General features: G+C 43.2%; 1 long non-coding RNA gene across 1 annotated transcript; it reads right to left on the reverse strand.

Annotated features, from left to right (window-relative positions):
- Nucleotides 1-226: 226 nt before the first annotated feature.
- LOC129385614 (uncharacterized) lies at nt 227-8,584 on the reverse strand. Its single transcript, XR_008613084.1, has 4 exons — nt 8,342-8,584; nt 6,026-6,113; nt 2,480-2,533; nt 227-292 (listed from the first exon to the last, which is right to left on the reverse strand). It is a non-coding gene; the product is annotated as an uncharacterized lncRNA (long non-coding RNA).
- Between the last annotated feature and the right edge of the window lie 2,641 nt (nt 8,585-11,225).

Below are 11,225 nucleotides of genomic sequence, written 5' to 3' on the forward strand. Positions count from 1 at the left end.
TGAACGGCTCTTGTTTTACCGCTGTGAGAACGGAAAACAAGAATAGCCTAAACTTTCCACCCATATCACCACGACGGAGAAGACGATTTATTGCATTTAATATGAAGGCATATAGACTCATACCATTTTATTAACAGACATAATTAGATGCAATACGTTTACATCTTGGAATTGGACAACAGTGAAAAGATATTTGCAGAGAAAAGAGGATAAAAATAGTGCTTGCCCTGTGCGTTCTGTGTTCCGGTTCGTCCTCCGGAACTAAGACTTACTGGTGGGCCTTGCAGGGGTCCTAGAATCGGTGACATGAACGGGTTGGACAAGGGTAATGTTGTACGTGGAGTTCTAGAAGTTGAAGTATGATGGCCAACAAACTCTTCTCAAACATACATCATCAAATGTTCACCAACGAGGGTATTGTGTAACGCACTTGTTGCAATTCAGAGCTAGGAAGAACTCTTGTTCACTTATCCTGTTAAACAGAAAAGGCTGACTACAGCTAAAACATAGAAATATAGAAAATATTAACCATAGTTAATCATCCTCGGTAATGTCAATAAGAGCAGCATCAATGGCAGGTTTCAATAAACCTTTTTACCCGTATTTTCCCGCAGTAATTTTTCTTTCCAGTTGCTCCTTTCGTACTTGTTGCTTAAGTAGGGCGGCCAATACCGTTAACTGCAGTCACTTTTTATAGCGTATTCTTTGGCGAGGTCCCCATCCCTGTCGCACAAAAGGTGTAATGCCCAGCATCTGCACAAATAATGCGTAAATTGCAAAGCTAAGACATATATGATAGTGTAAATGTAGATGATTGGTAGCTTTTAAGCGGTAAGGAACAATTTAAAGCAAAAGAAATGAAAAGAGGATACGAACAGATATACCTAAACTTGAAATTTGGACATGGGCCAAATTAAAAGTTGCAGTGGGACAACTTGAAATTTGAACGTGTGCTAACCGAAATTTAGGGGCAGGTTAGGTTGAAATCTCGGGGTGACCGAATTGGAATTAGGGGTTGCTTAGCTTGCAATCATGGGGTGGGCCAAAATAAATCGGGGTTGGTGCCAGAAAGGGACGATGTGGGCGAACTTGAACTTGGGAGCGGTTCAACCTAAACTTGGGCATGCACCAACTTTAGGGATTGGCCAACTCGAAATTTTGGTCTGGGCCAACATGAGATTTTGGGATGACCCAATGTCCAACTGAACGCTGGTGAGCGTCCTTCGAGTTACGAACACCTTGCGGACAAGCGAGCGCGTTGCGACGCTTGGCGCGTTTTCACAGCGCCTTACGAAGGCGCAGTGAAAACGCAGGCGAGAACTTTCGTGGGCTGCGAGTGCATGCGTAACACAGGATTGACGATAGGGATCATAGAAGAGAAGGACGCTTGATTCTGCAACCCGTGAGGGAGCACGGCGAAGCGTCGATACAGGATTGCGAGAGCGACAGCGATGGTGACACGGCTTCGCGGCGCTGCACTCTCCCCTCACGCAATGCCTGACATGCTACTGCGGCCGCTTGTGTTCCGAACGCTTGGCTCCGTCGATGCGGGCTCGTGCCCGGCGTTCCGGCTCCGTTGGTACGATTGCATTGAAGAGGTCGGATGCGGCGAGAAAATCTGACAATTATCTGCTAAGGCCTGAGCATTCTTTGCCACCGGAACGGCCATGGGTAGACGCGCATAAGCTAGGAAAAGCGAGTAAGCAAAAGTAAAAAAAAATTATGGGGTTTTACGTGCCAAAACCACTTTCTGATTATGAGGCACGCCGTAGTGGAGGACTCCGGAAATTTCGACCACCTGGGGTTCTTTAACGTGCACCTAAATCTAAGTACAGAGTAAGCAAAACTAAGCAAACACGAAGTCGCAGCAGAACCGAACAATGCTTATGCATTAGCAGACAATTCGCAGAATTTCTGTAGCTTTTTCTCTAAGTTAAGCACATAAGTCTTAATAACGCGTATATGTTTATAGCGTAGTTTGCATAACACGTGGGGGACAAGAATAATGCTACGGAGAGGCAGAAGTTTTTGTGTTAGCTACAACTACATGAAGCGAGCAGGCAATCAAACCGCAAAAGCATTGTCTAGTTAAGCATAGCTTTTAACCCGAGTGCTGAGAAATAGCACTATATAATAATAATAATAATAATAATAATAATAATAATAATAATAATAATAATAATAATAATAAACACTTCCTGCACCGCGCATCTCTGCTGACATGCGGTGCACAACGTCCAAAGTGTGGATGCAATCAATTGCAAGAAATCGCCTAGTTCTTTAAGTGCCTTTGACATGTACGCTACGGGAAATGTATTAGAAAAAATTTCCGCTTCTTATTGAACTTCGTCATCGGCGCTACAGTTGTAGAAGTGTTCCATATTACAGTTGGCACGCAAACAAGGCAAAAAGCGACACATTCTAATCAACAGAGACCCATGTAAAATAACAGCCAACACAGTATTGATTACTTGCTTACCTGAAGTTTCCGCTTTCATGGCCGGACTTGGTGGCTTGTTCTGGCCTCGAGCGGCTGTGTAATAAAGCACGACAGAAGCAGTCCAAGTAGCAAGATAAGAATGACACTCCTTGGTACCAGAATATTCGTCCCTTTCAGACACTTTGCACAAAGTTGTGCAATCGAAGTCAGTGTATAACGAGCATCAGGGACCGGGCGGCCGTCGTAAGGCACGCTGGCATGCGGCGCCGCAAACAGCAGCAGTAGGTGCACTGGCATGTGACGCAGACGACTGGGCGAAGGCGCATACGGCGTTTCCAGTGATGTTGCACTGCGACTCGTAAGTTCTGACCACCCGAAGACACATTGTTAGGCCTCTGCTTTTGAGATAGGTCGCCGCTTGTACGAGGCAGGTGGCACTCGTGATATCACGTAGCATGCACAGTAGAAATCGAGAGCAAATTGCAAAGACGTGAAACTTTAACGGTTATTCAGGGGATGCTATGATGTGCACCTTATCACTGCCCTGCCTTTATTCATTTTGATTGGGGAAGCAGCCCCAAAATCAAGGACAGATGGGGCCGTAGATCTCCCTTTTTGTTTTATTGCACTACTTCGCCGATCACACGTGTGTAAGCATGGAACCATTGGAACGACAGAAAGCTGAGCTAGTTGGTAAGGATTCATTATGCAAGAAAGAAGTGAGGCGTGCAGACAGGACACAAGAGTTGAGAAGCGGACAACACGAACGCCGTACGTGTTGTCCACTTCTCCACTCTTGTGTCCTGTCTGCAGGCCTCACTTGTTTTTTTGTATAATAGAACCATTATCTGTCTTTGTGTTTTTTTTATTTTTATCGTGCAATGCTCTCACGATTTTTTTGTCCTAAAAAGTAGCCCGACTTCCAGTCCTGGTCTGTTTTCCAATGAGTGGAGAGAAAGAAAACCGGTGGCGGCGACTTGGCGGCGCCTTCCGGCTTTCTGTGTGCTCTTCATCAACGACATTTGAGCACACAGGGACGTGTGCCAGACGCCGCTAGAGCTAGAATGCGCGAGGAAAGAAAGTGTAGCCTAAAGTAGCAAGACTGAGGCGCTAGGAGCATGGCGAAATGACGACTACAACGCCGTGTATTCATTCGCCTTGGGTACTCAAGCTTCGGAGCTATCACACACGGGAAAGTAAACGCACAGTTTACATGTAACAACGACATCTTTGTAAAGGAAGGCCCCTCTACTAATGCTAAAGCCACTAGACACAAGCAACACAACGCTACAAATGTACGTATCGCGGCGTAAGAAACGTGCGTAGGCAGGCTTTCGGCTTTCCCACTTGATGACGCCGTGACAAACAATGATGGAACTAAATGGCCCCCCGAGAGACGGTCAACTTTAAACAGCTGCTCGTGCACCGAAAACGCAACGTCTTTGTTCGTGTTTGATTCCACGTAGCATATCAACTACGCAAACAGCAGACACTATGGAACATAATCAACCAACGTAGGTGGATGTTGCGCCTGCTGCGCCCGGCCCGGTCTTCACATGCCGTTCCATTAGCAGTGGCGTGTGGCATGAATGCGCCACTTACGCAAACTCGACCAGTATCCGGTGCCTACAGCGATGATGAAAGCTATGTTTAAAGGTGTGACAAAAGCTTTGCACCAATTCTGATTAGACCGGGGGTGGAATCTCGTACATTCTCAATGAAGTGCTTCTATATATGTGGTTGAACTGCAGACGGATGCATGTTTCTTCACCATGAGAGCATGTCTTGATATAGTGGGGGTTCACCTATATTGTTTTCTCACAATGTTTAACACCAGGAACGAGATTGAAGTGGCTATATTGGTTCTTTTAGCGTATGCACACCATGTACCAGTTGACGTTTTCATATCTGACATTCGCGTAGAAAGTTCCCGCGTCGACTCGACTTCTGCTACAAGTGAAAAAGAAAAAACATACAAAACATTGAAGTATTAAAAACTCTGAGCTAGTTCTGCGGCCACTTGCTTTTCCTGACTTCCAAAGTGAATGAAATGTGGGTGAACTTAATTGATCATGGACCGAAATCACCTAAAAGCACAGTTATCATGCAAAGTGGGCCAGTGACGTCTTTTTCGTCAACTTCATTTCTAGTGGTAGGTACCATTTTTCTGTGGTATGAAAATCCTTACATGGTTATTACGCTGTCTCCCTCTAAAGACCAGTGTTACTCGTGGCAGTGCTATTAAAATAGCTTGCCTATTCAATACCACCAAGGCGAGCGATTATACTTTCGCGTGAGGTGAGCGCAGGACAATTATGAAGCGAATATTGTCAATGTACTACTGATCCCGGGAATTTATGTTGGTTTTATTTCAGTATGAAATGCAAAACTCCCGGCGACATAGAGCTAGTTTACGTGGACGAAGAAGAGCAGCCGCAAGCGAGACTGTAGTTTTTTGGGGCACAAATTCCCCATTGCAGATTGTTTCCGAGTACAAGTACTTGGGTGTATTCCTCATACCGTCCATATGTTGGCATAGGCACGTTGATTTCATTGCAGCAAAGGCATGCAAAGTGTTAGGATTTCTACGGCGCAATACAAAACTCCTTCCCCAGCAGGCTCGTGATCTTCTGTACAAAAGCTATGTTAGACCCATTTTAGAATATGGATGTACCGTATACGACCCTCCTACGTGTACCGACCGAGATAAACTTGAACATTAAAATGGGACACCTAAGAAAAGAGAAGGCAGGCATTACGCTTGAAACTTTTTCACAATATATTTTATGGCGAAATTGGAATAGACCGTAATAAGTATATTCTTCAGCCACATTATATATCCAGACAAATAAATGACGAGCTCAAGGTTAGGGAATACAGTTGTAGAACTAAGCTTTTCAAAAGCACTTTTTTCCCCAAAACCATTTTAGAATGCACACAGCTCCAACTGCGTCCCTATCTTTGCTTTTTGATACTGACTATAGCGGACGACTGTACAATCACCGCATTTTCATCTTGTCAATATCTTTAAGGAATTTGAACGCCAAGACATATTTCTACGTTTCTAATAAAGTGTCTTAACCTTGAACACTCGTTGTGACGTCATTAGTAAATATAAATAACAAAAACATTTTACTCTTTTTTGAATACCTACACAGGGCTTAGCTACCACTGGTATTATCTCAAGGTTTTTGTGAGCAAATACCTTCTCTTCTCTTTCTCTGATAGCATTGATCATTGAAAAAATTTTTTTGATGTTCTTGTTTTTTTTTGTCATCCTACAATTCAATATGGTCTACGCATTTGATCGTACGATTTCTGTCTTCTTTATTGTGCTTCTCAGAAGGTGACAAGCTAGGAACATAAAAGCGTAATAACTTAATCCACGTTCTGAATTATGACAAATTTCAAGTAACTTGCCACATGAATTTTGCGACAGAAGCTTTTTAGCTGTCCAGTTATATTACAGAGTAAACCCCGCAATGGAGGAGTCAAAATGTAAAGAAATCAACAGCCATCACCTGGGGATATGACCAAATGTCACATGTGTAGTAAGAGATTATGTGGTCCTTTTCGCATACTTACGTTTCGGACTGTTTTGATAGGTTATAACAGGTGTAGCAAAACCAATCAGTACGATACTGATGAACAGTAAACGTCTTGTGATTGTGTTCTGCAGAGAACAAGAGAAGCACTTATTCGCATTTGGTTAGCTGTAATGTTAGAGCCAATAGGGTCTCTCGAAGCGCAGTAGTCTAAACTGAAGCATGCATTTTAAGTCAGTTTGCAAGAGCACCACACACTAATTATTGCCACACCACAAGACGCCGTGATGCTTCTCTTATTTTGATTTAGACACCCTAAGTTGTAACATAACAAGCTCGGGAAGACTGTTTCACAGATAACCGTCTAAGTCTCTATTCTGGCATTGAAAAATTAAATTAGGTCAAATTTCTTGGATATCACACTTAAACTTACACATTTATATCATCCAGCGTTTGTTAAAGCCGAAATTATAGCATTTACACGCCTATAAAAACTCCTTCTCGCATATCATAGAATTTTTTAAATATATGGCAGCACTGCTGTGTTAGCGTTTTATATAATGTATAATGTATAATATATAATATATGTTGTATTAGTGTTTTCTATAAAGAAATCATTGTCACTCCCATCTCTTGAACCACGAAGAACGGTAGCTCCGCTTTGCATACTGCACAATATCACTCACACTAAAAGAGCAACTTCATTACCATCTTCCCTACCATTTCACACATCCAGTAGCTTATGTAGCCTACACACTTTCACGCCTGTTTTTGGCCGCACAAATGGATCTTATAAATCTGCGTTACCTCAGGCAATAGCATCTTGGAACGAATTTCCAAACCATATTGTTGAAAAGAAATAACCTGGAAACTTTTAGAGAAACAGTTAAAGCGATTATTCTCTAGCGTACTCATGCGCACATGTTTCATTTGTCCCCTGTGACTTACCTGTCGTCATCCTTGTTTCTTGCCTACTATGTATATGCATACATGTTTGCAGCTCTTTGCCAAGAGTTTCACTGAGCCATGCGCGTTCCTGATTGCCCACAGTGTTGTTATTGCTCCTCGTTTGCTTGATGTTAAACGGCATATTTTTTGCAGTTTTTTATTTGTTGTTATATGTACGCCTCTTTGCGCTATTTGGTGTTTTTCTTATCCCCCTCGCCCAGTACTTTAGTGGGAGCCTGTGAGGTATGTGTGTATATATAAATAATCTTCCACATGGTTCTACCAAATATTTTGCAAGCGTCAAAAAAGAAGCTTGAATAAATGGGAAATTATCACTGTTAAATGAATAGAAAAAGCTGCCCAAGGCAATGACAGTTCAATTGTGCTTATATTCTGATTTCATTCCTGGTTTTAATATAAGGCCTCTGTAAGTAGTACTGCAGACAGAGGAAAACCAGCGAACATTTGCTTTAAAAAAAAAAAAAACTAATTAACCCCGCTATCCCCCAAAACACACCGCGATCGCAGCGTCAGAAGAAGCAAGAAAACATTGATTTTCCTAAACAAAGAGAAATTCTGCTCTGGATTAGTTGATTTGCATTTATTTCATCTATGAAAGTTAATGGCGGCGACCAACCAACAACGTATCTTCTATCAACTTCTTTCCCTCGAGTATGCATCAGACCCCAATAAAAAGCCGCAAGAATCTAATAAGTTAATAGAGGTTAGCAAGATAGACACAAAAATCACCTATAGCTATTACCAGTTGGTTCCTGGGGACTTAGGCGATCTCTGTTGTTTACAAGTGGGAGAATTTTGATTGTGTCGCAGTGGCACACATTCATAGAGCGTGTTGTCCTGGAAAGCGCCCATGTCCATTGAATAATGCAGATTTTCAGTTATACAGAAGGGCAAGTTAAACATTGTGACACAAATGCTGTGGCGCAATATGCATCAGCATATGCTCAGTGGCCTAACCTGTCTAGTCGTCAAAACAGCAACCGCTATCCCGTTGTCGATTTCGGAACGCAGCAAGTGGTACCTAAATAATATCTCAAGTTATCTGCTCAGGAAGATAGCTACAGCCAGCACCTAGATGTGGGGAAGAGGAAACAAAGCTTCGCTTTAAAATGTGTCGCTTAGTATCAGTTCACAGTCAAAGCGTCGGCCCTGTTCAAATGACTCATACCGAGCTGTCAGTGCTGTGCACCGTGTTCGCCACGGCGTAGTGATAAAAACGGAGTCGATATTTACTGATGCTGCAGCCCGTGTAAGTAGTAAATTATAGTTTGGTGCATACATTGGATACCGTCCTCGACACTCTACGACCGAAAGAGCTCAACATAATTATCGCCCTCAAAATCGTTACGACTTGGGTGAAACGAAAACACAAGGGGATACTTCTTACCTGTGAAAGATTCATTTCAGTGTGCAGGTTACTTCTTCAACGCCGAAGAAGCGGTCACAAGGGTTTGTTCCAGCTCCTGTTCAACTTTTGCAACGGCCAGCATGTGCAGCTTTCACATGTAATTGTAAATGAGTGAAAATTGTTGAAATCAAAAGAAATATCTGTTTCAAGAAACCTTGTAATAACTTACTCTGAAACCTATAATAATTCGGTTTATGTGCACGTTCAGCTCCGAGAGTGCTATCTGCTACCAAACAGAAACATTCTGCAATGCTTCCATACAACGCCTCAATCTAAATATTTTTATTCTTGGAACAAACCGTGCCAAAGGCGTCAAGGGACATATTGTTCTTGTGAAAACTCAGGTGGTGTGACGCAGCTCTTGTTCGCTCTTTTTTCGCTTCTCTTAAGTTCTGTTTGCCGCGCAGACTTTTGCTAGTGCGGAAGTGAATAGAAATCCTTGTCGGCATATTTTCGAGGCAAAATGGCGAAAACATTAGGTGCGAAAGAAGGACAACTTCTTCGTACATTGATCAGAGAATGCCTTTGGAAAACTCTCCAGTACATTGTTGGAAGATACAGCCTCTATCTCCTGTGCATCTGGGCCACAAATATATCCCGACATCCCCTTAGTTTCTTTATTTCGAAATCTATGTGATTTTATTAAATCCTCGGTGCGATTAGCATCTCGAAAAAAATACTACCATATACTTTCAAGCTCACGAATTCCAAGATTCCACATATAATTCAGCACAACAGATTTAGCTCATCATGTGAGCATGATATGCAAGAGTTCGAACGAAAGACAGTTGATGGAAACATGCGTTCTCTAGTGGACAGTGCGTCTAGTCAGCGAGCAGAAGTATGCCTTTCTTAAGCACCAAAAGCGATCTATGTCTTGTGTGCATTTCCTACGAGTGTTCCCACGAAAATTGCAAAATATAATGACGTTGTACCTATTAATGTGAGCTTTTCACTATTATGTGCTGCAATCGCAATTTATGGCTGCAACCCCAAGGAAGGTCAAGGAAAATCAGGGTGATACCGCTTATGCCATAGGCCTTATGTGTCCCCGTGATCTCGTGCTGTTGTTTCGATGCTGAAGACGCTCAATGACAGTGTTTGACGTCAATTCTCGCGCAAATTTTCCTTCCTATTTAATGAAGCCAGTAGCGGAAAGGGGCGTGGGCAATAAATAGTTATCCCACCCGCCATACCTGTGCGCGCTCACTTCTTTCCGGCGCCTGATTTGACTGCTGCTCAGTATTCAGGGCGCGCTGAAATGCAAGTAAAAACGTCTAAGCCGCGTTCGTGATAAAGTACACCTCACGTAGATTATTCGAAACGTGTTTACGTTTGTGTGCGGTGTGCTTTAGCCACAGAATTGATAAGTAATAGATAAGATAGGTCGGCTTCTACCGCGACTGCAAATCAATTGCAACATTCACAGAGCGAAACGAATGAATATGCCAGACGCGTTCATTTAAGGCTCAATAGGACGAGTATGTTCCGCTTTGTTCTGAGATAAGGAACATCAGTGACGAATGCAATTTTCGCTGCACACGTCCCACTTGTATCTATTTTTTATTTAACAGCGAAGCTGTTTGTGGACATAGTTCCGTATATTTTTTGTGTCCGTCTAGAAATCTGTGTGTGCAAAAACTCAGCTCCCGAATACGATGCAAGATCGCTTCATTCTTTGCAAAAGCTGACACATCTCATCACTTGGATATGCATTTTCAGTAGATTAGTTATCAATAGGCACACTTTTCAAGATCAGTGGACCCTCAGGTACATAATTTTTTTCGCTTGCTTACAGGGGCTATGAGCCGTTGCTTTACGGGGCATCATGGAGCCATTCATTTTCTTACGTCATGGACAAATTTCGCACTGGGTGGGAGGAGGGAAAGAGATAAGAAGAAGGCAGGGAGGTTAACCAGAATCACGTCCGGTTGGCTACCCTACACCGGGGGAATGGGAACGGGGGAAACAAAGATAACAGGGAGATAGAGGAGGGAAGGAAGGAAGGACATTGCAGTGAGTTCGCTGACGTGTGTGGCCTTACAGAAATTGCATTAATAGTCACAGATGGTTGCACAAGCCCGTCGTCCTTAAGAAGCACAAAAGTGCCTTCACCGCTTTATGGGCCGACAGGCGATGGGGCCGGTGTTCCAGCAGCACCTGCACAGAAAGCGGCCGATTGTCCAGTTTTTGAAAAGCTTTGGCATGTTCTTGTCTCTCAGGGGTGTATCGTGGACAGTGGCACAGCAGGTGGTCGATGTTTTCTTCCGTGCCACAGACCTCGCATGCTCCACTGTCAGTCACTCCAATTAATGTAGAGTATGCCTTCGTGCTGGGTAAGCGTGGAAATGCTTATACATATTACAACAGAGGTGACTGGAGAAAGTGTGTGCGTACCTATCGTCATGATGAGAACGGATTAGGGATCTCACCTTTGTTCAAAATTCTGTGTCACCTCTGTGTCGTGCGTTAGACAGCTTCGCTAGTCATCCACTTTCTTAGAGTGAAATATCTGATGATATTTACGGTGAAAGGTTTAGATCTCTGTGTTTGAAGGTCGCGTTTTGAGGTAAAGAAAATCGGAGCATTCGTGCCACTATTCATGCACTCGTAGTCTTCGTCCACAACGCTACCGCGTCGATAACGCTGACCGCGCAAAAAAGGCACAGTTAATTGGACTGCCCGTGCCACTGGTCTTGCGTTCGTCGTCGTCTTCCCCATTGCTGCCATGCTGCCAACAATGTCGCTAATCATCCCAAAAAAGGCCAACTTAATAAATATTGTTAATTAGGCAACTGGAACCCAATACCTTTGGTGGGAATCGAACCCACTACCTTTTGGGTTAATTAACGCGAAGTTGATT

This window comes from Dermacentor andersoni, chromosome 7 (assembly GCF_023375885.2).
Source record: "Dermacentor andersoni chromosome 7, qqDerAnde1_hic_scaffold, whole genome shotgun sequence".
Lineage (NCBI taxonomy): Eukaryota > Metazoa > Arthropoda > Arachnida > Ixodida > Ixodidae > Dermacentor > Dermacentor andersoni.